Here is a 25,483-nt window from a genome sequence, read left to right on the forward strand (position 1 = left end):
CGGAGGCTCCTGTGGCTGCGGGCCGGGCCGTTCCCCCGCGGAGGCTCCTGTGGCTGCGGGCCGAGGCATTCCCCCCCCGCGCGGAGGCTCCTGTGGCTGCGGGCCAAGGCATTCCCCCCCCGCGCGGAGGCTCCTGTGGCTGCGGGCCGAGGCATTCCCCCCCGCGCGGAGGCTCCTGTGGCTGCGGGCCGAGGCATTCCCCCCCGCGCGGAGGCTCCTGTGGCTGCGGGCCGAGGCATTCCCCCCCCGCGCGGAGGCTCCTGTGGCTGCGGGCCGAGGCATTCCCCCCCCGCGCGGAGGCTCCTGTGGCTGCGGGCCAAGGCATTCCCCCCTGCGCGGAGGCTCCTGTGGCTGCGGGCCGAGGCATTCCCCCCCGCGCGGAGGCTCCTGTGGCTGCGGGCCGGGCCGTTCCCCCCGCGCGGAGGCTCCTGTGGCTGCGGGCCGAGGCATTCCCCCCCGCGCGGAGGCTCCTGTGGCTGCGGGCCGAGGCATTCCCCCCCGCGCGGAGGCTCCTGTGGCTGCGGGCCAAGGCATTCCCCCCCGCGCGGAGGCTCCTGTGGCTGCGGGCCGAGGCATTCCCCCCCCGCGCGGAGGCTCCTGTGGCTGCGGGCCGAGGCATTCCCCCCCGCGCGGAGGCTCCTGTGGCTGCGGGCCGGGCCGTTCCCCCCGCGCGGAGGCTCCTGTGGCTGCGGGCCGGGCCGTTCCCCCGCGCGGAGGCTCCTGTGGCTGCGGGCCGGGCCGTTCCCCCCGCGCGGAGGCTCCTGTGGCCGCGGGCCGGGCCGTACCCCCCCCCTCCTGTGGCTGCGGGCCGGGCCGTACCCCCCCCCTCCTGTGGCTGCGGGCCGGGCCGTACCCCCCCCCCCCCCCCCCGCGCGGAGGCTCCTGTGGCTGCGGGCCGGGCCGTACCCCCCCCCCGCGCGGAGGCTCCTGTGGCTGCGGGCCGGGCCGTACCCCCCCCCGCGCGGAGGCTCCTGTGGCTGCGGGCCGGGCCGTACCCCCCCCCCGCGCGGAGGCTCCTGTGGCTGCGGGCCGGGCCGTTTCCCCCGCGCGAAAGCTCCTGTGGCTGCGGGCCGGGCCGTTTCCCCCGCGCGGAGGCTCCTGTGGCTGCGGGCCGGGCCGTTTCCCCCGCGCGGAGGCTCCTGTGGCTGCGGGCCGGGCCGTTTCCCCCGCGCGGAGGCTCCTGTGGCTGCGGGCCGAGGCATTCCCTCCGCGCGGAGGCTCCTGTGGCTGCGGGCCGGGCCGTTCCCCCCCCCCCCCCCCCCCCACCCCCGCGCGTAGGCTCCTGTGGCTGCGGGCCGAGGCATTCCCCCCGCGCGGAGGCTCCTGTGGCTGCAGGCCGAGGCATTCCCCCCCGCGCGGAGGCTCCTGTGGCTGCGGGCCGAGGCATTCCCCCCGCGCGTAGGCTCCTGTGGCTGCGGGCCGAGGCATTCCCCCCCGCGCGTAGGCTCCTGTGGCTGCGGGCCGAGGCATTCCCCCCGCGCGTAGGCTCCTGTGGCTGCGGGCCGAGGCATTCCCCCCGCGCGTAGGCTCCTGTGGCTGCGGGCCGAGGCATTCCCCCCCGCGCGTAGGCTCCTGTGGCTGCGGGCCGAGGCATTCCCCCCGCGCGTAGGCGCCTGTGGCTGCGGGCCGAGGCATTCCCCCCGCGCGTAGGCTCCTGTGGCTGCGGGCCGAGGCATTCCCCCCGCGCGTAGGCTCCTGTGGCTGCGGGCCGAGGCATTCCCCCCCGCGCGTAGGCTCCTGTGGCTGCGGGCCGAGGCATTCCCCCCGCGCGTAGGCTCCTGTGGCTGCGGGCCGAGGCATTCCCCCCCGCGCGTAGGCTCCTGTGGCTGCGGGCCTCACACTTATATTCTATGCGGGCTCCTGCAATGTTTTGGGCACTATTTAGCAATTCTCTTCTTTCTTGTCCCCTGTGCTTTCCATCTTCTCTTTTATCACAGACCCCGGCAGCACGAGATCCCTGCAGCGGATCCAGTTTCCTCCTTCTCCTGAATGATCCCCGAGGATGGATGAGAATGAGATCAGCAGAAGATTATTAACCCTCTCCCTGGAGGTCATCTCCCTGCTGAGCGGAGAGGTAACTCCTCCACATTCCTGTCATTGTGTTATGTGACATCGGGAAGAAGAAATCCAGAATAGGAAGGAAAGGATTCTCTACTGTAAGAGCAGTGACACTGGAGCCCTCTGCCAGGAGGAGTTGTCATACTGCCCTCCATATAAGCATTGTAGAGGGACCTGAATGTCTGTCCTCAGTGTAATTATATTCCAGATTACTGGAGACGGTTATTGATCCCGAGATTTATACTGATTGTCAGATCTGGAGTGGAGAAGGAAATCCCCTTCCTCAGTGTCTCTCTCCATCCACAGGATTACACCATAGTGAGGAAGACACCGGGGGACTGTGTGACTCCCATCATCCATCTCCAGGAGTCAGGAGGGCGGAGCCAGAGCCCCATCACAGCCCCTCCCCCGATACATGAGAGGAGCAAGAAGAAGATCCTAGAGCTCAGCAACAAGATGATTGAGCTGCTGACCGGAGAGGTGACTGCTGGGACATTATACAGGAAGCACTGGAGGATTCTGGGTGATGAGCGGAGAGGTGACTGCTGGGACATTATACAGGAAGCACTGGAGGATTCTGGGTGATGAGGGGAGAGGTGACTGCTGGGACATTATACAGGAAGCACTGGAGGATTCTGGGTGATGAGGGGAGAGGTGACTGCTGGGACATTATACAGGAGGCACTGGAGGATTCTGGGTGATGAGGGGAGAGGTGACTGCTGGGACATTATACAGGAGGCACTGGAGGATTCTGGGAGATGAGGGGAGAGGTGACTGCGGGGACATTATACAGGAGGCACTGGAGGATTCTGGGTGATGAGGGGAGAGGTGACTGCTGGGACATTATACAGGAAGCACTGGAGGATTCTGGGTGATGAGGGGAGAGGTGACTGCTGGGACATTATACAGGAAGCACTGGAGGATTCTGGGTGATGAGGGGAGAGGTGACTGCTGGGACATTATACAGGAGGCACTGGAGGATTCTGGGTGATGAGGGGAGAGGTGACTGCTGGGACATTATACAGGAAGCACTGGAGGATTCTGGGTGATGAGGGGAGAGGTGACTGCTGGGACATTATACAGGAAGCACTGGAGGATTCTGGGTGATGAGGGGAGAGGTGACTGCTGGGACATTATACAGGAAGCACTGGAGGATTCTGGGTGATGAGGGGAGAGGTGACTGCTGGGACATTATACAGGAAGCACTGGAGGATTCTGGGTGATGAGGGGAGAGGTGACTGCTGGGACATTATACAGGAGGCACTGGAGGATTCTGGGAGATGAGGGGAGAGGTGACTGCGGGGACATTATACAGGAGGCACTGGAGGATTCTGGGTGATGAGGGGAGAGGTGACTGCTGGGACATTATACAGGAGGCACTGGAGGATTCTGGGTGATGAGGGGAGAGGTGACTGCTGGGACATTATACAGGAAGCACTGGAGGATTCTGGGTGATGAGGGGAGAGGTGACTGCTGGGACATTATACAGGAAGCACTGGAGGATTCTGGGTGATGAGGGGAGAGGTGACTGCTGGGACATTATACAGGAAGCACTGGAGGATTCTGGGTGATGAGGGGAGAGGTGACTGCTGGGACATTATACAGGAGGCACTGGAGGATTCTGGGAGATGAGGGGAGAGGTGACTGCGGGGACATTATACAGGAGGCACTGGAGGATTCTGGGAGATGAGGGGAGAGGTGACTGCGGGGACATTATACAGGAGGCACTGGAGGATTCTGGGTGATGAGGGGAGAGGTGACTGCTGGGACATTATACAGGAGGCACTGGAGGATTCTGGGTGATGAGAGGAGAGGTGACTGCTGGGACATTATACAGGAGGCACTGGAGGATTATGGGTGATGAGGGGAGAGGTGACTGCTGGGATATTATACAGGAAGCACTGGAGGATTCTGGGTGATGAGGGGAGAGGTGACTGCTGGGACATTATACAGGAGGCACTGGAGGATTCTGGGTGATGAGGGGAGAGGTGACTGCTGGGACATTATACAGGAAGCACTGGAGGATTCTGGGTGATGAGAGGAGAGGTGACTGCTGGGACATTATACAGGAAGAACTGGAGGATTCTGGGTGATGAGGGGAGAGGTGACTGCTGGGACATTATACAGGAGGCACTGGAGGATTCTGGGTGATGAGGGGAGAGGTGACTGCTGGGACATTATACAGGAGGCACTGGAGGATTCTGGGTGATGAGGGGAGAGGTGACTGCTGGGACATTATACAGGAAGCACTGGAGGATTCTGGGTGATGAGGGGAGAGGTGACTGCTGGGACATTATACAGGAAGCACTGGAGGATTCTGGGTGATGAGGGGAGAGGAGACTGCTGGGATATTATACAGGAAGCACTGGAGGATTCTGGGTGATGAGGGGAGAGGTGACTGCTGGACATTATATAGGAAGCACTGGAGGATTCTGGGTGATGAGGGGAGAGGTGACTGCTGGACATTATATAGGAAGCACTGGAGGATTCTGGGGGATGAGGGGAGAGGTGACTGCTGGGACATTATACAGGAGGCACTGGAGGATTCTGGGGGATGACCGGAGAGGTGACTGCTGGGACATTATACAGGAAGCACTGGAGGATTCTGGGTGATGAGGGGAGGGGTGACTGCTGGGACATTATACAGGAAGCACTGGAGGATTCTGGGTGATGAGGGGAGAGGTGACTGCTGGGACATTATACAGGAGGCACTGGAGGATTCTGGGTGATGACCGGAGAGGAGACTGCTGGGACATTATACAGGAGGCACTGGAGGATTCTGGGTGATGAGGGGAGAGGTGACTGCTGGGACATTATACAGCAAGCACTGGAGGATTCTGGGTGATGAGGGGAGAGGTGACTGCTGGGACATTATACAGGAAGCACTGGAGGATTCTGGGTGATGAGGGGAGAGGTGACTGCTGGGACATTATACAGGAGACACTGGAGGATTCTGGGTGATGAGGGGAGAGGTGACTGCTGGGATATTATACAGGAGGCACTGGAGGATTCTGGGTGATGAGGGGAGAGGTGACTGCTGGGACATTATACAGGAGGCACTGGAGGATTCTGGGTGATGAGGGGAGAGGTGACTGCTGGGACATTATACAGGAAGAACTGGAGGATTCTGGGTGATGAGGGGAGAGGTGACTGCTGGGACATTATACAGGAGGCACTGGAGGATTCTGGGTGATGAGGGGAGAGGTGACTGCTGGGACATTATACAGGAGACACTGGAGGATTCTGGGTGATGAGGGGTGAGGTGACTGCTGGGACATTATACAGGAAGCACTGGAGGATTCTGGGTGATGAGGGGAGAGGTGACTGCTGGGACATTATACAGGAGACACTGGAGGATTCTGGGTGATGAGGGGTGAGGTGACTGCTGGGACATTATACAGGAGGCACTGGAGGATTCTGGGTGATGAGGGGTGAGGTGACTGCTGGGACATTATACAGGAAGCACTGGAGGATTCTGGGTGATGTTGGTGTCGTTGTTGTCAGGTTCCTATAAGGTGTCAGGACGTCGCTGTCTTTCTCTCCATGGAGGAGTGGGAGTATCTGGAAGGACACAAGGAGCGGTACGAGGAGGTGGTGATGGAGGAGCAGCGGTCGGTGACATCAGGTGAGGGGCGCGGCTTCTTGTTGGCTCCGGTTGATGTGATGACGTCTCTGACGCGTCGTTCTATTATACGATCATTTGATAGAAGATCTTTGTGTAGAATTTCTTTTCTTCAGTTCTCAGTACAGATAATTACATATTCTCTCCTCCTTCGCGGTTTTCTCTGCGCTTTCTCCGTTATTTTCCCTCTTTAGGTTATGTTCGCGCACAGACGTTTTTGTTTCTCCAGCATAAAACGCACCTCTTGCCGGAAAATGCATGAAAAATACGCATGTGTTTTTGCCACATTTTCGGTGCATTTTTGCCTGCGTTTGTTTTTCTTGCATTTTTTTTAACATTGTCAATGGCAAAATGCAGAAAAGAAGTGACGCTGCTTCTGTTCACTGCAACCAAAACTGCCAGGAAAAAAGAAGCAACGTGCGCAGTGTTCCTGAAATCTCAGACTTTGCTGCTGCATGCAGTTTAGGAACACAAACTGCACCCACAAACTCGGCAGAAACGCAGCGTGTGCGCAGGACATGTTTCTCCTCTGATCTGCAGTCTCGCTTTCTCCGCTGTCGTCTTCTTCAGTCTTGACTCTTCCTCCTCGTTTTGCTTCTTTCTGAATCTTTCTCCTTCCTTAAATCTTCGGTCACATTTTCTGTGCAGATTTTCCATCGCTTCTGTCCGTTCTCTTCCGTGAGTTCTTTTAGTACCTGCAGTGGATTGCGATAGTATTCACCCCTTTGGCTTGTTACCTATATTGTTATAACACAGCCGGGGTGTGAATATTTCTGTAATCTGACCTGTGTGTGATGCGTCAGCACTTAGTATTGTCTGAGTTTGTTAATTGAGTAGAATATAGCATGAGCCGCTGTCCTGACATAGAGGTGGAGCAGATCGCCATCGCAGTGTGACCTGGAGACTTTCCAACGGTTCTCCCCGATCTGTTCATCACTCGCTCTGCGGGCGGAGAAGCAGAGAACGTTCTGTATTGGAGGAGATGGGTGGGTCAACGCGCCTCCTCTCTATAGGGGATGATTGGGTCGGGTCACCGCGCCTCCTCTCTATAGGGGATGATTGGGTCGGGTCACCGCTCCTCCTCTCTATAGGGTATGATGTGGTCGGGGTCACCGCTACTCCTCTCTATAGGGGATGATGTGGTCGGGGTCACCGCTCCTCCTCTCTATAGGGGATGATGTGGTCAGGGTCACCGTGCCGTACAGAACTTGTACTATCACTGAAGTTTATGATTGAAATGCTGGGGGCCCCTCAGAGTGTGGGGACACTGGATGAGCTGCCTAGTCTGCCCACCAATAAACGCCGGCCCTGAAAAACAGGCAGCCCCGCGGCCCTGTACAGCCGCTCCGCACTATATAAGGCACGAGGGCCCACTGAGGGTCCAGGGCCTACCGGGGGATTCTCCGCTACCCCGGTGGGCCAGACCGACCCTGTCAGGGCGGATGATTTCCGCAGTACACACAACATTGTCAGATATAGATGATTTAGTGATGAAATGTATAATTGGTGGAGGAAGGGCTCCACACTTATTTTTCGTGTTTTGTTTCTCGGCATTTATTTGGCGACAACAATGACCGCACTGTGGGATTATCCAGGTCAGCACAATTATGATGAAAACAAACTTGTGGATATTTCTGTATATATTTGTTAAATTCGTACCTTACAGGTTTAAAAATTCATATTTCTAATTCTATTTTTGTGTGGCCGGGGGGGGCTGTGTGTGGCCCCAGGGGGGTGGGGGGGTAGCTGTGTGTGACTTGGGGGGGGGGGGGGATAGCTGTCTGTGGCGGGGTTGGGGGTGGATAGCTGTGTGTGGCTGGGTGGGGGTGGATAGCTGTGTGTGGCTGGGTGGGGGTGGATAGCTGTGTGTGGCTGGGTGGGGGTGGATAGCTGTGTGTGGCTGGGTGGGGGTGGATAGCTGTGTGTGGCTGAGTGGGGGGGGGATAACTGTGTGTGGGTGGGGGGGTTAGCTGTGTGTGGCTGGGGAGGGCTGGGGGGGACTGTGTGTGGCTGGGGGGGAGGACTGTGTGTGGCTGGGGGGGAGGACTGTGTGTGGCTGGGGGGGAGGACTGTGTGTGGCTGGGGGGGAGGACTGTGTGTGGCTGGGGGGGAGGACTGTGTGTGGCTGGGGGGGAGGGCTGTGTGTGGCTGGGGGGGAGGGCTGTGTGTGGCCGGGGGGATGGCTGTGTGTGGCCGGGGGGAATGGCTGTGTGTGGCCGGGGGGGATGGCTGTGTGTGGCCGGGGGGGATGGCTGTGTGTGGCCGGGGGGGGGGGGGCTGTGTGTGGCCGGGGGGGGGGGATAGCTGTGTGTGGCCAGGGGGGGGGATAGCTGTGTATGGCCGGGGGGGTAGCTGTGTGTGGCCGGGGGGGGGTAGCTGTGTGTGGCCGGGGGGGGGGTAGCTGTGTGTGGCCGGGGGGGGGGTAGCTGTGTGTGGCCGGGGGAGGATAGCTGTGTGTGGCCGGGGGAGGATAGCTGTGTGTGGCCGGGGGAGGATAGCTGTGTGTGGCCGGGGGGGGGATAGCTGTGTGTGGCCGGGGGGGGATAGCTGTGTGTGGCCGGGGGGGGATAGCTGTGTGTGGCCGGGGGGGGGGATAGCTGTGTGTGGCCGGGGGGGGGATAGCTGTGTGTGGCCGGGGGGGGGATAGCTGTGTGTGGCCGGGGGGGGGATAGCTGTGTGTGGCCGGGGGGGGGAATAGCTGTGTGTGGCCGGGGGGGGGAATAGCTGTGTGTGCCTGGGGGGGATAGCTGTGTGTGGCCGGGGGGGGGGATAGCTGTGTGTGGCCGGGGGGGGATAGCTGTGTGTGGCCGGGGGGGGGATAGCTGTGTGTGGCCGGGGGGGGGGGATAGCTGTGTGTGGCCGGGGGGGGGATAGCTGTGTGTGGCCGGGGGGGGGATAGCTGTGTGTGGCCGGGGGGGGGATAGCTGTTTGTGGCCGGGGGGGGATAGCTGTGTGTGGCTGGGGGGCTGTGTGTGTTGCCGAGGGAGGGGGGGCTGGGTGTTTGGCCAGGGGAGCTGTATGGGGTCGGGAGGGGGCTGTGTTTGGCCGGGGCTGCGTGTGGGCTTCTCTGCTTGAATGGCGCACTGACCTTATTATTGCTACCATTTTGGGGAACCTGTGACTTTGTTTTTATTGCATTTTTGGGGAGGTGTTTTTGAAAGGTTTTTTTTTAATGGCGATTACCATGTGGATAAATCCTGGCCAGAGATGAGCGAACCTGAAGAGTAAAGTTTGGAGTTCATGTTGAACACAGACTTCACAAAAAAAAATCAGTGTTTGAGTTCGGAGATCGGGTTCTTTACATTTGGTTTGGGTACGCTCGGTCCTCGGGGACGCTCGGTTTTCAGCCCAGTGCAACTAGTGTTTGAAAGGGTCTCACTGGGGTAATAACAGTGTGATCAGATGTAGTGTGCCCCAAACAAAAACCATGCCTGAGGAAGAGACCTGAGATGTCTCGAAAGCTTGCTTTATAACATCATATGTTATCTTTATCTTAATTAGCCATTAAAAGGTATCAGAACTACAAAAATTTCATTTTTGTTTCTCTCACTGAGAGCAATCAACCAAATAAAAAATAATGCAAAGCCCGGCCCACCCTCTCTTCCTTGGAAGTGATCTGTTTGTCTGTTTGGATGTGGGTGTAGACCCAAACTGCCCAATCAGTGACTTCCATTGTGGGTTCAGGTTAAGTTTGGGTCCCGAACCTCAATGGGTCCGCTCACCTCTAATCCTGACGTGTCAAAGCCAAAAATGTTTTAGTTTTTATTAATTTCTATTCTGTTCCCATATTGGGAGAAAAAGCAAATTACAATGGGGAGTTGACCCTACGATCCTATGAATTTTGGGCTTCATAGTAAGTCCTTGGTGGCAGACACCGGGGTCTTCTCTCTCCCTCTCCCCAGGGTCCTCATCCCCCGATAACAGGGCAGAGAACATTAGGCTTTAGTTGGCTGATTATCACTTCATACTTGAGGGCCATAATGTGCTGGGACCTTGGTGCTGGTGGTGAGGACCACAATGTACAGGAACCTCGGTGCTGGTGGTGAGAACCACAATGTGCTGGAACCGCGGTGCTGGTGGTGAGGACCACAATGTGCTGGAACCTCGGTGCTGGTGGTGAGGGCCATAATGTGCTGGGACCTCGGTGCTGGTGGTGAGGACCACAATGTACGGGAACCTCGGTGCTGGTGGTGAGGACCACAATGTGCTGGAACTGCGGTGCTGGTGGTGAGGACCACAATGTGCTGGAACCTCGGTGCTGGTGGTGAGGACCACAATGTGCTGGAACCTCGGTGCTGGTGGTGAGAACCACAATGTGCTGGGACCTCGGGGCTGGTGGTGAGGACCACAATGTGCTGGAACCTCAGGGCTGGTGGTGAGTCACAACAATGGACTTTAGTCCTTGATACATAAACATAAAATTTCTGGTTTTCAGAGAAGCGTCTCCTATATAAACAGATACATGGCCGGTCATGTATTCAGTCTTTGTATATCTCCACAGATGGATCCAGGTGGAGAAATCCCCTAGAGAGATGTCCCCGTCCTCTGTGTCCCCAGGACTGTCCAGAGGAGAAGCACAATGTCCCGGAGACTCATCAGGTAGATGGCGCTGACGTCTCCACAACATCTGACCATAAAGTAATTGGACCGGAGCTCGATTTCTATTTTCTCATCTTTTCAGGGTGAAGATCTGATTGATATTAAGGTTGAGGTTATAGATGGAGCACAAGATATGCTTGCTATATGGACCGATCCACAGGGTGAGGAGGGGGAGACAGTCCTGTCTGTTCTGTGGTCGCCTACTACTACTCTCATCATCTCATCATCACATGACACAATCTATTCTGTGACTTTGTGTTTCCTACAGATGGATCCAGGAGGAGAAATCCCCCAGAGAGATGTCCCCGTCCTCTGTGTCCCCAGCACTGTCCAGAGGAGAAGCACAATGTCCCGGAGACTCCTCAGGTAGATGGCGCTGAGCCCTGGCCCGGATCTGTATATGGGGGACATTTCTGCTCCTGCGGTCGTAGGTGTCATAGATATTGGGGGTCTCTTGTATTGTGCTGATTGTTACATCTGATATATCAGGGGGAAGATCCCACTAATATTAAACTGGAGGAAGAAGAAGTGATGACGAGGGGGGATCAGCCGAGTGTGAGTGACGGGAAGGAGGAGAATCCAGGAGAGGTTTCCACATGTGAGTAATGATGACGAGGGGGGATCAGCCGAGTGTGAGTGACTGGAAGGAGCAGAATCCAGGAGATGTCTCCACAGGTGAGCAATGATGACGAGGGGGGATCAGCCGAGTGTGAGTGACGGGAAGGAGGAGAATCCAGGAGAGGTTTCCACATGTGAGTAATGATGATGAGGGGGGATCAGCCGAGTGTGAGTGACGGGAAGGAGGAGAGTCCAGGAGTGGTTTCCACAGGTGAGTAATGATGACGAGGGAGGATCAGCCGAGTGTGAGTGACGGGAAGGAGGAGAATCCAGGAGTGGTTTCCACAGGTGAGTAATGATGACGAGGGGGGGATCAGCCGAGTGTGAGTGACGGGAAGGAGGAGAGTGCAGGAGAGGTTTCCACAGGTGAGTAATGATGACGAGGGGGGATCAGCCGAGTGTGAGTGACGGGAAGGAGGAGAATCCAGGAGTGGTTTCCACAGGTGAGTAATGATGGCGAGGGGGGGATCAGCCGAGTGTGAGTGACGGGAAGGAGGAGAGTCCAGGAGAGGTTTCCACAGGTGAGTAATGATGACGAGGGGGGATCAGCCGAGTGTGAGTGACGGGAAGGAGGAGAATCCAGGAGAGGTTTCCACATGTGAGTAATGATGACGAGGGGGGATCAGCCGAGTGTGAGTGACGGGAAGGAGGAGAATCCAGGAGAGGTTTCCACAGGTGAGTAATGATGAGGGGGGATCAGCCGAGTGTGAGTGACGGGAAGGAGGAGAATCCAGGAGAGGTTTCCACAGGTGAGTGATGATGACGAGGGGGGATCAGCCGAGTGTGAGTGACGGGAAGGAGGAGAATCCAGGAGTGGTTTCCACAGGTGAGTAATGATGACGAGGGGGGATCAGCCGAGTGTGAGTGACGGGAAGGAGGAGAGTCCAGGAGAGGTTTCCACAGGTGAGTAATGATGACGAGGGGGGATCAGCCGAGTGTGAGTGACGGGAAGGAGGAGAGTCCAGGAGAGGTTTCCACAGGTGAGTAATGATGACGAGGGGGGATCAGCCGAGTGTGAGTGACGGGAAGGAGGAGAATCCAGGAGAGGTTTCCACAGGTGAGTAATGATGACGAGCGGGGGGATCAGCCGAGTGTGAGTGACGGGAAGGAGGGAGAGTCCAGGAGAGGTTTCCACAGGTGAGTAATGATGACGAGGGGGGATCAGCCGAGTGTGAGTGACGGGAAGGAGGAGAATCCAGGAGAGGTTTCCACATGTGAGTAATGATGACGAGGGGGGATCAGCCGAGTGTGAGTGACGGGAAGGAGGAGAGTCCAGGAGAGGTTTCCACAGGTGAGTAATGATGACGAGGGGGGATCAGCCGAGTGTGAGTGACGGGAAGGAGGAGAGTCCAGGAGAGGTTTCCACAGGTGAGTAATGATGACGAGGGGGGATCAGCCGAGTGTGAGTGACGGGAAGGAGGAGAATCCAGGAGAGGTTTCCACATGTGATTAATGATGACGAGGGGGGATCAGCCGAGTGTGAGTGACGGGAAGGAGGAGAATCCAGGAGAGGTTTCCACATGTGAGTAATGATGACGAGGGGGGATCAGCCGAGTGTGAGTGACGGGAAGGAGGAGAGTCCAGGAGAGGTCTCCACAGGTGAGTAATGATGACGAGGGGGGATCAGCCGAGTGTGAGTGACGGGAAGGAGGAGAGTCCAGGAGAGGTCTCCACAGGTGAGTAATGATGACGAGGGGGGATCAGCCGAGTGTGAGTGACGGGAAGGAGGAGAATCCAGGAGAGGTTTCCACATGTGAGTAATGATGACGAGGGGGGGATCAGCCGAGTGTGAGTGACGGGAAGGAGGAGAATCCAGGAGAGGTTTCCACAGGTGAGTAATGATGACGAGGGGGGATCAGCCGAGTGTGAGTGACGGGAAGGAGGAGAATCCAGGAGAGGTTTCCACAGGTGAGTAATGATGACGAGGGGGATCAGCCGAGTGTGAGTGACGGGAAGGAGGAGAGTCCAGGAGAGGTTTCCACAGGTGAGTAATGATGACGAGGGGGGATCAGCCGAGTGTGAGTGACGGGAAGGAAGAGAGTCCAGGAGAGGTTTCCACAGGTGAGTAATGATGGCGAGGGGGGATCAGCCGAGTGTGAGTGACTGGAAGGAGGAGAATCCAGGAGAGGTTTCCACAGGTGAGTAATGATGACGAGGGGGATCAGCCGAGTGTGAGTGACGGGAAGGAGGAGAGTCCAGGAGAGGTTTCCACAGGTGAGTAACGATGACGAGGGGGGATCAGCCGAGTGTGAGTGACGGGAAGGAAGAGAGTCCAGGAGAGGTTTCCACAGGTGAGTAATGATGACGAGGGGGGATCAGCCGAGTGTGAGTGACGGGAAGGAAGAGAGTCCAGGAGAGGTTTCCACAGGTAAGTAATGATGACGAGGGGGGATCAGCCGAGTGTGAGTGACGGGAAGGAAGAGAATCCAGGAGAGGTTTCCACAGGTGAGTAATGATGACGAGGGGGGATCAGCCGAGTGTGAGTGACTGGAAGGAGGAGAGTCCAGGAGAGGTTTCCACAGGTGAGTAATGATGACGAGGGGGGATCAGCCGAGTGTGAGTGACGGGAAGGAAGAGATTCCAGGAGAGGTTTCCACAGGTGAGTAATGATGGCGAGGGGGGATCAGCCGAGTGTGAGTGACTGGAAGGAGGAGAATCCAGGAGAGGTTTCCACAGGTGAGTAATGATGACGAGGGGGATCAGCCGAGTGTGAGTGACGGGAAGGAGGAGAGTCCAGGAGAGGTTTCCACAGGTGAGTAACGATGACGAGGGGGGATCAGCCGAGTGTGAGTGACGGGAAGGAAGAGAGTCCAGGAGAGGTTTCCACAGGTGAGTAATGATGACGAGGGGGGATCAGCCGAGTGTGAGTGACGGGAAGGAAGAGAGTCCAGGAGAGGTTTCCACAGGTGAGTAATGATGACGAGGGGGGATCAGCCGAGTGTGAGTGACTGGAAGGAGGAGAGTCCAGGAGAGGTTTCCACAGGTGAGTAATGATGACGAGGGGGGATCAGCCGAGTGTGAGTGACTGGAAGGAGGAGAGTCCAGGAGAGGTTTCCACAGGTGAGTAACGATGACGAGGGGGGATCAGCCGAGTGTGAGTGACGGGAAGGAAGAGAGTCCAGGAGAGGTTTCCACAGGTGAGTAACGATGACGAGGGGGGATCAGCCGAGTGTGAGTGACGGGAAGGAAGAGAGTCCAGGAGAGGTTTCCACAGGTGAGTAACGATGATGAGGGGGGATCAGCCGAGTGTGAGTGACGGGAAGGAGGAGAATCTAGGAGAGGTTTCCACAGGTGAGTAACGATGACGAGGGGGGATCAGCCGAGTGTGAGTGACGGGAAGGAAGAGAGTCCAGGAGAGGTTTCCACAGGTGAGTAATGATGACGAGGGGGGATCAGCCGAGTGTGAGTGACGGGAAGGAAGAGAGTCCAGGAGAGGTTTCCACAGGTGAGTAATGATGACGAGGGGGGATCAGCCGAGTGTGAGTGACGGGAAGGAGGAGAATCCAGGAGAGGTTTCCACAGGTGAGTGATGATGACGAGGGGGGATCAGCCGAGTGTGAGTGACTGGAAGGAGGAGAATCCAGGAGAGGTTTCCACAGGCGAGTAATGATGACGGGCTGGGATGATGGTGGGAATATAATGTCCAGTGTGTAACAATCACTGTAGAGATAAAAATATAGCGCATATGAGAAGCACCCGTGGAGTGATTTCTGTATATTTATATTATAGAATTGCTCACCTGGTTAGGTTGTGCGCCCTCGCATAACCCCGGTGTTAGATGTATAATTCCTCTGGGAGATGAGGGACTGTCTCAGCTGGCGTTATCCGTTTTTTTTGCTGGGTGGATCCAGGTTTGTTGCCGCTGCTGGCTTCAGATTGACTGACTTCTTGAATCCTGAAGCTCTGTGCGGACCTGTGTCCTCCCGCTGTTAGTTCAAATGATCTGATGGATTCTATTAATCACAGCAGCTCTACCCGGATTCCCTTATGGGAGTAGGCATATAGGAAAAAGGATTCCGGTCTTTGTGAGCGCTAGTAATAGATCTTTGGTCTTTGATCTTTTAAGAAATTTGGCTTTATTATTAATAACATAAAGCTCTTGTATTAACACCATGGTGGCAACAAACCTGGATCCACCCAGCAGAACAACGGGTAAAAATATTATCAAAAGAGCAGACAAAGGGGGAGGGATAGTAATAATGAATAGGGCATGGTATATTAATGAAGGCAACAAGATCTTAAATGACAATGATTACTATGAACCCCTGGAAAAGGATCCCTCACCCCAAATTTGACATGATTATAACACGATCATAACGGAAGCCTCTCAGATGGGAATATTAAATAAAAAAGAGAAAAAATTCCTTGATATTACAAACTATTCAGTGCCATATTTTTACTACCTACCAAAAATACATAAAGACCCGAAAAATCCACCTGGACGCCCAATTATTTCAGGGGTCAACTCTATAACCAGCAATCTTTCCCATTTTGTGGACCTATTCTTACAAGGGTATGTAGTAAACCAAGAATCCTATTTGAAAGACTCAACACAATTGATAAGGGAATTATTAATCCTACCCCCATTGGATAATAGCTCACTCCTCACATTGGATGTCTGTTCATTATACAATAATATAACACATACTAGGGGCCTATTAGCCGTAGAAGAAATACTAGCAAAGGATTCAGAAATTTCAGCGCCACAAAGGAATTTTTTATTAACGGCAATAAAATTCATATTAGAGAACAATGTGTTCACATTTGAGGGCTCATACTTCAAACAAACCAAGGGATGTGCGATGGGGACGCGATTCGCACCAAGTTACGCTAATATCTTTATGGGTGCGTTCGAGTCCGTCTCCATCGCACAATCCAAATATAAGGAACACATAGTTCTCTACCGTCGGTTCATTGATGACCTCTTCCTGATATGGAGAGGCCCCTTGGGGATAGCACAAGAATTCATAGAGGATCTCAATAAGAATGAATGGGGTATATCCTTTACGGCCACTCATTCAAATAAAACCATTCAATATTTACACCTGCAAATTAATTTGAATGAAACAGGGAGGATTACAACATCCACACACTTCAAACCCGTGGATGTAAATAGTTATTTAAAATATACAAGTGGACATCTACCAAGATGGATCCGGAACATTCCATATGGACAGTACAGAAGGATAAGAAAAAACTGTACAGTGGATACGGACTATGCGAAAGAATCCAAAATTCTAAGGCTATGTGCGCACTTACCGGATTTTGCCGCGGATTTTCCGCGGATTTGCTGCTTGTTTCGCTGCAGAAAATGTTCATAACATCTCTGCAGTGAATCACCAGCAAATCCTATGGAGAAAAAAAATCCTGTGCGCACTAGGCAGAATTTGATAGCTGCATGTTTTGCTGCGGAAATCCCGCAGCAAAAACAAGTGCATGTCACTTCTTTTCCGCAGGTAGCTGCGGGTTTTCCCTAATCTAATGTAAAAATCACGCAGGGAACAGCTTGCGGAAAAACCGCACCAAATCCGCACCAAATCCGCAACAAAACGCGACAATCCGCATGCGGATTTTGGTGCGGAATTTGGTGCGGATTTTTTCCGCAGGTGATAACATCTTTGAGAGCCTGCGGAATTTACGCAAGGAAATTTCATTTCCAAGTGCGCACATAGCCTTAAACACAGATTCCTGGAGAAGGGATACCCCAAAAAACTGTTACAAGATGCCTACAATAAAACAAATCCCCTCACCCAGGAACATGTATACAACCAAAAAAAGCGAATATTCTAAACAATGAAGGAAAAATCAAATTATCCAAATGGAGTCTTGTCACTACTTACTGTCAACCTAGAACCCATATTGAAAAACTACTCAATAAATATTGGTTTATATTAAAAGGTGATCCTATACTATCAGACCACATACCTCATAGACCCATCATTATTTATAAGAAAAATAGGAATCTAGGTAATATGGTCGCACCCAGTAACACCTCTTTAAAACCATCAATAGTCAAGGTTAACAACCCAAATCAATGGGGATGTTACCCATGTCAAACACCAAAATGTCTATGCTGTCAGGTGATAACTAAAGGAGCAAAAACCTTTACGTCCAAGACCACAAGAGAAACCTATATAATAAAAGATAAATTTGATTGTCATTCCACATATGTAGTCTATCTACTGGAATGCCCTTGTGGTGTCCAATATGTAGGTAGAACAATACAAGAAATGCATGCACGATTGAATAAACACCGACACAACATAAAAAGTGGCTATCCACTACATAGTGTATCAAGACATTACAATCGTGCACAATAGGGACCCAAAAATGACACTTACCATTATAGACACTATAGATAGTAAAGATCCACAATCATTAAATAAACTCATCAAAAAAGAAAGCTATTGGATCTTCAAATTGGGTACACTAGCCCCAGAAGGACATAATGTAATGCTAGATAATGTCGCCAAACATTAATATGACAAGGTTTACCTGACAGAGCCATATTCGATTGTACGTATGTGAGCGTATATGTATATTTATGCATATATATATGCTGTAGTGTTAAGTGCCCCTATGTATGTGCATTTTAATATTGATGTGTGTGCATCGGATAAATTGGGTTCAGAAAAGGAAAAAAAAAAAAAAAATGTACTAAAGAAATAATCCTAAAAAGGTTTCCTAACTAAAAGATTTTAGTATCACTGTGACATTCATTAAGCCAAATGGGGACAAAAAATCTTGATAATACATTTTTTCACTAAAAGTAATCCTCATAGAAAATTATAAATGGTAAATTCTATTTTAATGAATTTAATCCCAACTATTTATTTATGACATGGTTGTATAGATATCGATTTTTAGATGATAATGTCCCATGTGGTTTTTTTATATGTTTTTTTATAAGTTTTTATCCGACTTTTAATCCATTATAAAGGTTTTAGCATTTAAAGGGTTAAATAACCTGATTGTATGACACACCCATGAGTCTCACTTGTGGGGTTGTTTTATTTTATCTATAAATTTAATGTGTGTGAAGTGCTCTTGTTACACCTGAGGATGGCAAGTGTATCTTGCTGAAACGCGTTGTGTTAATTCAAGAGCTTTGTGTTATTAATAATAAAGCCAAATTTCTTAAAAGACCAAAGATCTATTACTAGCGCTCACAAAGACCGCAATCTTTTTTCCCAGTGTGTAACAATGACGGGCGGTTGATATCGTGTGTGAGTCTCCAGTGCTCACAGTAAAGCTTTATCCGCCGTCCACATCACAGCAGAAGCGTCCGGTGATGGCGCAGCTGCTCCTGTACAGAGTCCGGCTGAGCACCTGTAAGTCGTGCACAGGGCGGGCTCCCCAGATTACAGCAACACCTCGCACCAGGAAAGCGACTCCAGGCAGTTGGATTGATAAATTATTGCTTAATTTTACAAAAATAGAACGGCATCCATAAAACAAAACAATATAAGTACAAGGCTGAAGGCCTACACCCCTGTGCTGCGCCACCCAAAACGGCGAATATGTCGCCTTCTCACCAACCTTTTCTAACCAAGGGACTGTCTGAACAGTCGCCTAATACCTAGTTATCCCTCTGGAAAGTAGGAATAATTGTGTGTGTGTGTGTACGCCCTACCAGTGGTGCAGCACAAGAGCTTATTACAACTTATCCAGCTGAACATAAACAAATCCCATAAATCCCCTTAACCTCATAACGACGGCCGTACGACTTAAAGCGGCGGCAAAACAGGGTACTTATTCTGTTCCGCCGCTTTAAAGCGGCGGCCCGAAAAAACCCTGTAGCGCCCCCCAGCGACCGAAAATCTCGGGGGTTTCAGCTACCGGGGGTAGCTGAGACCCCCCAGATTATGAATCGGGGTGTTTTTTTTGGACCCCGATCATGTGATCGGCGGTATACACTGTATACCGACGAACACATGAAAAAAAAAGAAATGGCCGGTAAAACTGATTTCTTTTTCATCTGACATGATCAAACATGTCAGATGAGAAAGAAATCTAACCCCCTAGTGCCCCCAAAGCCCCCGGTACCGGAGAGTCCCCCCACCCCCACCCCTACCCCCACCGGACATCCAAAATGGCGCCGAAGCGCACAGAAAACTCCCGCCGGCGCCGGCTCTGCAGTCATTTCCCTCCGATCTGAAATGATCAAACATTTCAGATCGGAGGGAAATGTCCTCCCCCTGACCCCTCCTCCGGTCCACCGGAGCCCTCTGGTCACCGGAGCCCCCTCCGGTTCTCCAGAGCCACCACCCCCCTCCCCCCTCCGGAAGATGGCGGCGCACAGCGCGCGGCCGCATTCATTCTGCTCTTTCTGCCGCATGTGACACGTCACATGCGACAGAAAGGTGTCCCCAGGTCCCGCTAGGTCACCCCCCGTCACCTCCCCCCCCCAAGCCCCCGGTTATACGTTACCTGTCTGCCGCTCCGTCCCGCGATCACGCCGCCTCCTTCTTCTTCTTCTTCAATGCTGGCGGCGCATGCGCAGACAGCGGCTGTCAGCTGGATCCCTGCAAGCAGGGATCCTGCTGACGTCGCAACTGCACAGGCTACTCCACTGTGGACCGGGGGAGGGTGAGTGCGGTAATCTGCAGTCACACTCCTCACATGGAGAGACTGCTGTTCCAGAAAATGGGGGGTACGTTCTGTGAGCGTGCCCCTCATATTCTGGAATGAGGTTACTGCAGGTCACTCTGCCCTAGGTTGGACCGGGGCAGTGTGAGTGCAGTATTCTCAGATTACTGCACCCACACTGCTCATGGAGAGCTTGCTCTTCCAGAAAATGGGGGATACGTTCCCTGAACGTGCCCCCCATATTCTAGAAGATCCAGAGTCGGCGTGGGACCTCCTCCAAAATGGATTACAGCGACCGGAATTTCTTTATTTTCAATAAATTGGTAAAAGAGGAATGTTTCGGGGAGTGTTTTTTCAAATAAATTTTTTTTTTGTCTTTTTTTTTTTCTATTACTGACTGGGTTAGTGATGTCGGGTATCTGTTCAGATGCCGTGACATCACTAACCCCAGGGCTTGATGCCAGGTGACATTACAGCTGGTATCAACCCCATATATTACCCCGTCTGCCACCGCACCAGGGCGCGGGATGAGCTGGGGCGAAGCGCCAGGATTGGCGCATCTAATGGATGCGCCACTTCTGGGGCGGCTGCGGCCTGCTATTTTTAGGCTGGGAAGAGTCCAATAACCATGGCTCTTCCCACCCTGAGAATACCAGACCCCAGCTGTCCGCTTCACCTTGGCTGGTGATCTAATTTGGGGGGACCCCACGTTTTTTTTTTTTTTAAAAAAACGCCTGGGGAGCCCTCCAAATTGATCACCAGACAAGGTGAAGCTGTCAGCTGTGGTTTGCAGGCTACAGCTGTCTGCTTTACCCTAGCTGGCTATCAAAAATAGGGGGGACCCCACGTCGTTTATTTTAATTATTAATTTTTTGGGGGGCTAAATACAAGGCTAGGCACCCTTTAGTGCCACATGAAAGGCACTAAAGGGCGCCAGCTTAGAATATGCAGGGGGTGGGACGTTATATATGTTTGACATCTATCCATTCATCCATTGTAGCATTTTACGCTGTGTGCCCACAATCAGGGTTTGCAGCGTTTTGGGCGCAGAGTGTTTTCCCTGTGTCCATGACGCTGCGTTGTGCTGTAGAAGCACAGTGGAAGGATTTTTAGAAATCTCATGCCCACTGTGCTTCTTTTCTCCGCAGCATAAACCGACCTGTGGCGCAGCTTCCCGAGCCTCAGCATGTCAATTTATGCTGCGGAGACAAGAGTGTTCTCTGCAGGTAGCATAGAGCTCCACAGCGGCCTGAACCCAAATCGTGGGCATGGGCAGCTGCGTTCTCCCATGGACAACACTCACATCTCTGCAGGAGGCTGACACTGTGTACTAGACGCCGTGTCGCTGGATCATGGCCACATAGCCTAAAAGTGAGACATTTGTTGCTACAGCAACATTTTTGTGAAGTACCTGTGGATTCAAAATGCTTACTATACTCCTGAATAAAATCCAGTTTCCAACATGGGGTCACTTGTGGGGGTTTTCTGCTGTATAGGTACCCAAGGGGCCCTGCTAATGTGACATGGTGCGCGCAATTTATTTCAACTTTTCCAGAATTCAAATGGTACTCCTTCCATTCCAAGCCCTCCCATTTATCCAAACAGAGGTTTTTGGCCACATGTGGGGTATCCCTGTGCTCATAAGACATTGGATAACAACCTGTGGGGTCCACGGTTTGTTGTTGTCTCTTGAAAAAGTGAGAAATTTGATGCTAAAGCAACAGTTTTGTGAAAAAAATGAAAATTTTCAATATGGCAACCTAAGCTTATCAAATTCTGTGAAGTACTCGTGGATTCAAACTGCTCACTATACACCTAGATAAAAGCCTTGAGGTGTCTTGTTTCCAGAATGAAGTCACTTGTGGGGGACCGCCACTGTTTAGGCACCTCAGGGGCTCTCCAATTGCAACCTGGCGTCCGCTATTGATTCCAGCCAATTTTGCAGTCAAATGGCACTCCTTCCCTTCCGAGCCCTGCCATGCGCCCAAACAGTTGATTTCCACCACATATAAGGTATCGCCAAACTCAGGAGAAATTGCACAATAAATGTTATGCTGAATTTTTTCCTTTTACTCTTGTAAAAAAAAAAGCTACCTGGTTGAAATAACAATTTTGTGGTAAAATTTTATTTTTTTTTTTTCATGGCTCAACGTTATAAAATTCTGTGAAGCACCTGAGGGTTCAGGGTACTCACCAAACATCTAGATAAATTCCTTGAGGGGCCTAGTTTCCAAAATGGGGTCACTTGTGCGGGGTTTCTGCTGTTTAGGTACCTTAGGGGACCTCCAAATGCGACATGGTGCCCGCAATCTTTTTCAGGCAAATTTCCTTTCTAAAATTCAAATATTGCTCCTTTCGTTCCAAGCCCTCCCATTTGTCCAAACAAAGGTTTCAGACCACATGTGAGGTACCACCGCGCTCATAAAAAAGTGGTTAACAAACCTTGAGGTCAAATTTTTGGAATTACCTCTTGAAAAAGTGAGAAAATTGATGCTAAAGCAACATTTTTGAGAAAATTATTAAAATTTTCAATATGACAACGTAACGTTAACAAAATCTGTGAAGTACCTGTGGATCTAAAATGCTCCCTATACCCCTAGATAGAAGCCTTGAGGGGTCTAGTTTCCAAAATGGTGTCACTTGTGAGGGATTTCTTCTGTTTAGGTACCTTAGCGGACCTGTAAATGCAACATGGTGCCCGCAATCTGTTTCAGCCAAATTTGCTTTCCAAAATTCAAATATTGCTCCTTCTGTTCTGAGCCCTCCCATTTGTCCAAACAGAGGTTTCTGACCACATGTGGGGTATCGGCGCGCTCATAAGAAAGTGGGGAACAAGTTTTGGGGTCCATTTTGTTGTGTTATTTCTTCTAAAAGTGAATAAATTTGGGTTAGAGCAACATTTTTAGGTAAAATTTAATTTTTGCTTTTTTTCATTCCACATTGCTTTTGTTCATGTGAAGCACCTGAAGGGTTAATAAACTTCTTGAATGTGGTTTTGAGTACTTTGGGGGGTGCAGTTTTTAGAATGGGGTCACTTTTGGGTATTTTCTGTCATCTAGGCCTATTGAAGTCACTTCAAATGTGATGTGGTCCCTAAAAAACTGGTTTTGTAAATTTTGATGTAAAAATGAGAAATCGCTGATAAACTTTGAACCCCTCTAACTTCCTAACAAAAAAAAATTTTGTTTCCAAAATTGTGCTGATGTAAAGTAGACAAGTGGGAAATGTTATTTATTAACTATTTTGTGTCACAGAAATCTCTGGTTTAACGGTATAAAAATTCAAAAGTTGAAAATTGCTAAATTTTCAAAATTTTTGCCAATATTCAATTTTTTTCATAAATAAACACAAAAAATATTGTCCTAAATTTGGTACTAACATGAAGTCCAATATGTGACGAAAAAACAATCTCAGAATCACCGGGATCCGTTGAAGCGTTCTAGAGTTATAACCTCATGAAGTGACACTGGTCAGAATTGCAAAATTTGGTCTGGTCATTAAGGTGAAAATTAGCTCCGTCACTAAAGGGTTAATTGCTGAAGCCTCACAGAGAAAACAGATGATAACAGTGGGAAGGCAAACCAGACAGCTCAGTCCTGGAAATCTTCTAGAGCAACAGTCAATGCAAACGTGTGGCGCTGTCCCTTTAAGGTTTTAAATGTAACTGTAAACTGACACAGCAGAGCCGGCAAGTCTTACTGTGTGTGTATAGTCGGCCTAACCAGAACAGATGGGAGTTTTAGTACCAAAACACCTAAGTGTAGTGTGCACGCGGTCCTCGACCCAGCCTATCGTACCCGAGTACTATGGTGTACAGCTGTCGTAATCAGAGCCTTAGAGATCCTCTCACGGTGACCGAGTACAGGATGCTGATTACAGGCGTCGCGGTCCTCCTCGCTGAACTCTAACACGAATCCTCTCCCAATTCACTTGTGTTTCTGCGACGGCTCCTTTCTGTTACGCACACCTCTCGCTTTCCCTGCAGCTCACACACACCGCCTCCCCAGCCCCTGAAGTCCATTGAGATATTACTACAGTAACCAAACAGTCGAGTGCAGATGCAAAACAGCGGCCTCTTGTGGCTGGTCAGTAACAATGCATACAATGGATAAAGGTCACTAATCTACTCTCACCCTCTCACACACCGAGGAATAACACCGCCGCCTCCACAACTCTTCTTAAAGCGTCATTTATTTTATAAATCAATAGTACATGTGAAAATATAATAAGCAACTGTGTAATAATCTTATCAGAAAAAAAAGTGCCTCTTTCTTTCCCAGAATTGATCAGTCATTATCACAATTCTGAGGTGAAATCTGTATTCAGGGAAGACTTTCCCATTACGGAGAGAGGAGATGGCGGTTGGTGCTGATGAGATTCTATGATGATGGGAGGGGAGGAGCTAGAGACCGAGGGAGGAGCTACAGACAGAGCTCCACCCCACTCCATCTACATAGAATTTCATAAGTATCAACTGCCATCTCCTTTCTTGGTAAGGCCTCCTTTACACGTCCGTATCTCTGGTACGTGTGCCACATGTATTGTAGACAACAGATACACGTAGACCCATTAAATTCAATGAGCTTGCGCACACATCCGTGTTTTGAGCTGGATCATGTGTCCGTGTAGAGCATATGTGGCGCCCCTGACCCGGTCAGGCACCACTGAGTACTGCACCCATGCTGGGACAGTACTTCCAGGTAATCCTAAGGGCCAGAACGAGGTGTGTACGCACAGACACATAGCAACCAGCTCTCCCACACCATTAGATGGGACCCTTGGGCAGTCCCTAGAGGGGTCTGGCTTTCAATTCTTGTCAAATGGAGGGGCTGGGAGCTAAAGTGCAGAGGTTGAAAGGAGTGGAGCGAGCCAGTCTGGTAGTGGTGAGCGTGGCAGTTGCTAAGGAATACGCGCGCGGCCACTAGCCAGACCCTGCGCGGGGAAGTGACAGTTGGCGGGGGAGAACGGTTACCTGTTCAGTCAGAGAGGAGTGTCCGGGGTGACTAGGCACGTATGGGGAACAGGTCCCTAGAGCAGACCCCGTTTTAACGATCTGCTAAACCTGCCGGTGAGGGGAACTACAAGTGCCTCACCAACCACACAGAGTCCGAGCCTCAGCAGCAACGCAGGGTCCCATAAGGAGACAGAGCCAGAAGCCATCTCACCTGGTCCACGCTGCTGGCAAACGGTCCAAAAAGGGAGAAAAGGCAGTAGTGACTTCCCTGGATAGACCCCCATGGTACTTCAGGTCAGGGGGTTATCCGAACAAAGAGTGCTAGGAAGGCGAGCTAACCTGTTACCCTCAGACTGGCCTGAAGGAGCCCCTGGTCCTACCTGGTTTATCGCAGCATCACCCGGCTCAGCTCACAGAAACCTCTATGTGAGTAAAAAAAATAGTTAAATGACTTTTGGACAGAGCCTGAGTTTTTCTGGGACCCGTTATTCTACACACCTGAGCCCCTGGGGCCTGCCTCACTCACGGGAGGCCACACCATCTGACTGCAGACCCCATCAGCCCCAGACGCTCATAAAATCTGCAGTGGCGGTCACCCATATCTCTGACCGCAGACCGTGAGTGGCGTCACGACACATAAATAAAAACTAACAGTACCTGTTGCCAGATTGAAGAAACCCTGTGGCGTCCCTAAAGCTGGAGCACCATCCCTGGGGTGGCCTACATACTTGTGTCCGTGTGTTCCATACGGTGACATGTCCATTTTCTGCCGGCAGCACGGGTGTCACACGGACCGCGCACTGATGTGATCTGTGTGATACGTACCGGAGAATACACAGGTCACGTAAGTATAATATTTTATACTTGCTGTCTCCTTTAAATGAACTTTTTCTCGAATGTGAAAAAAGAATCCCCTTCACAATAAATTCACAAAACAAGCCGTCTCGTCCGTGTCCAGAGAATTTGTTAAATATATTTAGCAATAAAATGGAATAAATCTATTTTTCCACAAGAAATATGTGGCTAAGGAACGAATGTGGGTC

General features: G+C 51.8%; 1 pseudogene; it reads left to right on the forward strand.

The window, feature by feature from the left end:
* The first annotated feature begins 1,997 nt into the window (after positions 1 to 1,997).
* LOC142258009 (uncharacterized) overlaps positions 1,998 to 25,483 on the forward strand; it is a 42,638-nt pseudogene continuing 19,152 nt past the window's right edge.

Source organism: Anomaloglossus baeobatrachus, chromosome 1, assembly GCF_048569485.1.
Source record: "Anomaloglossus baeobatrachus isolate aAnoBae1 chromosome 1, aAnoBae1.hap1, whole genome shotgun sequence".
Taxonomy (NCBI): domain Eukaryota; kingdom Metazoa; phylum Chordata; class Amphibia; order Anura; family Aromobatidae; genus Anomaloglossus; species Anomaloglossus baeobatrachus.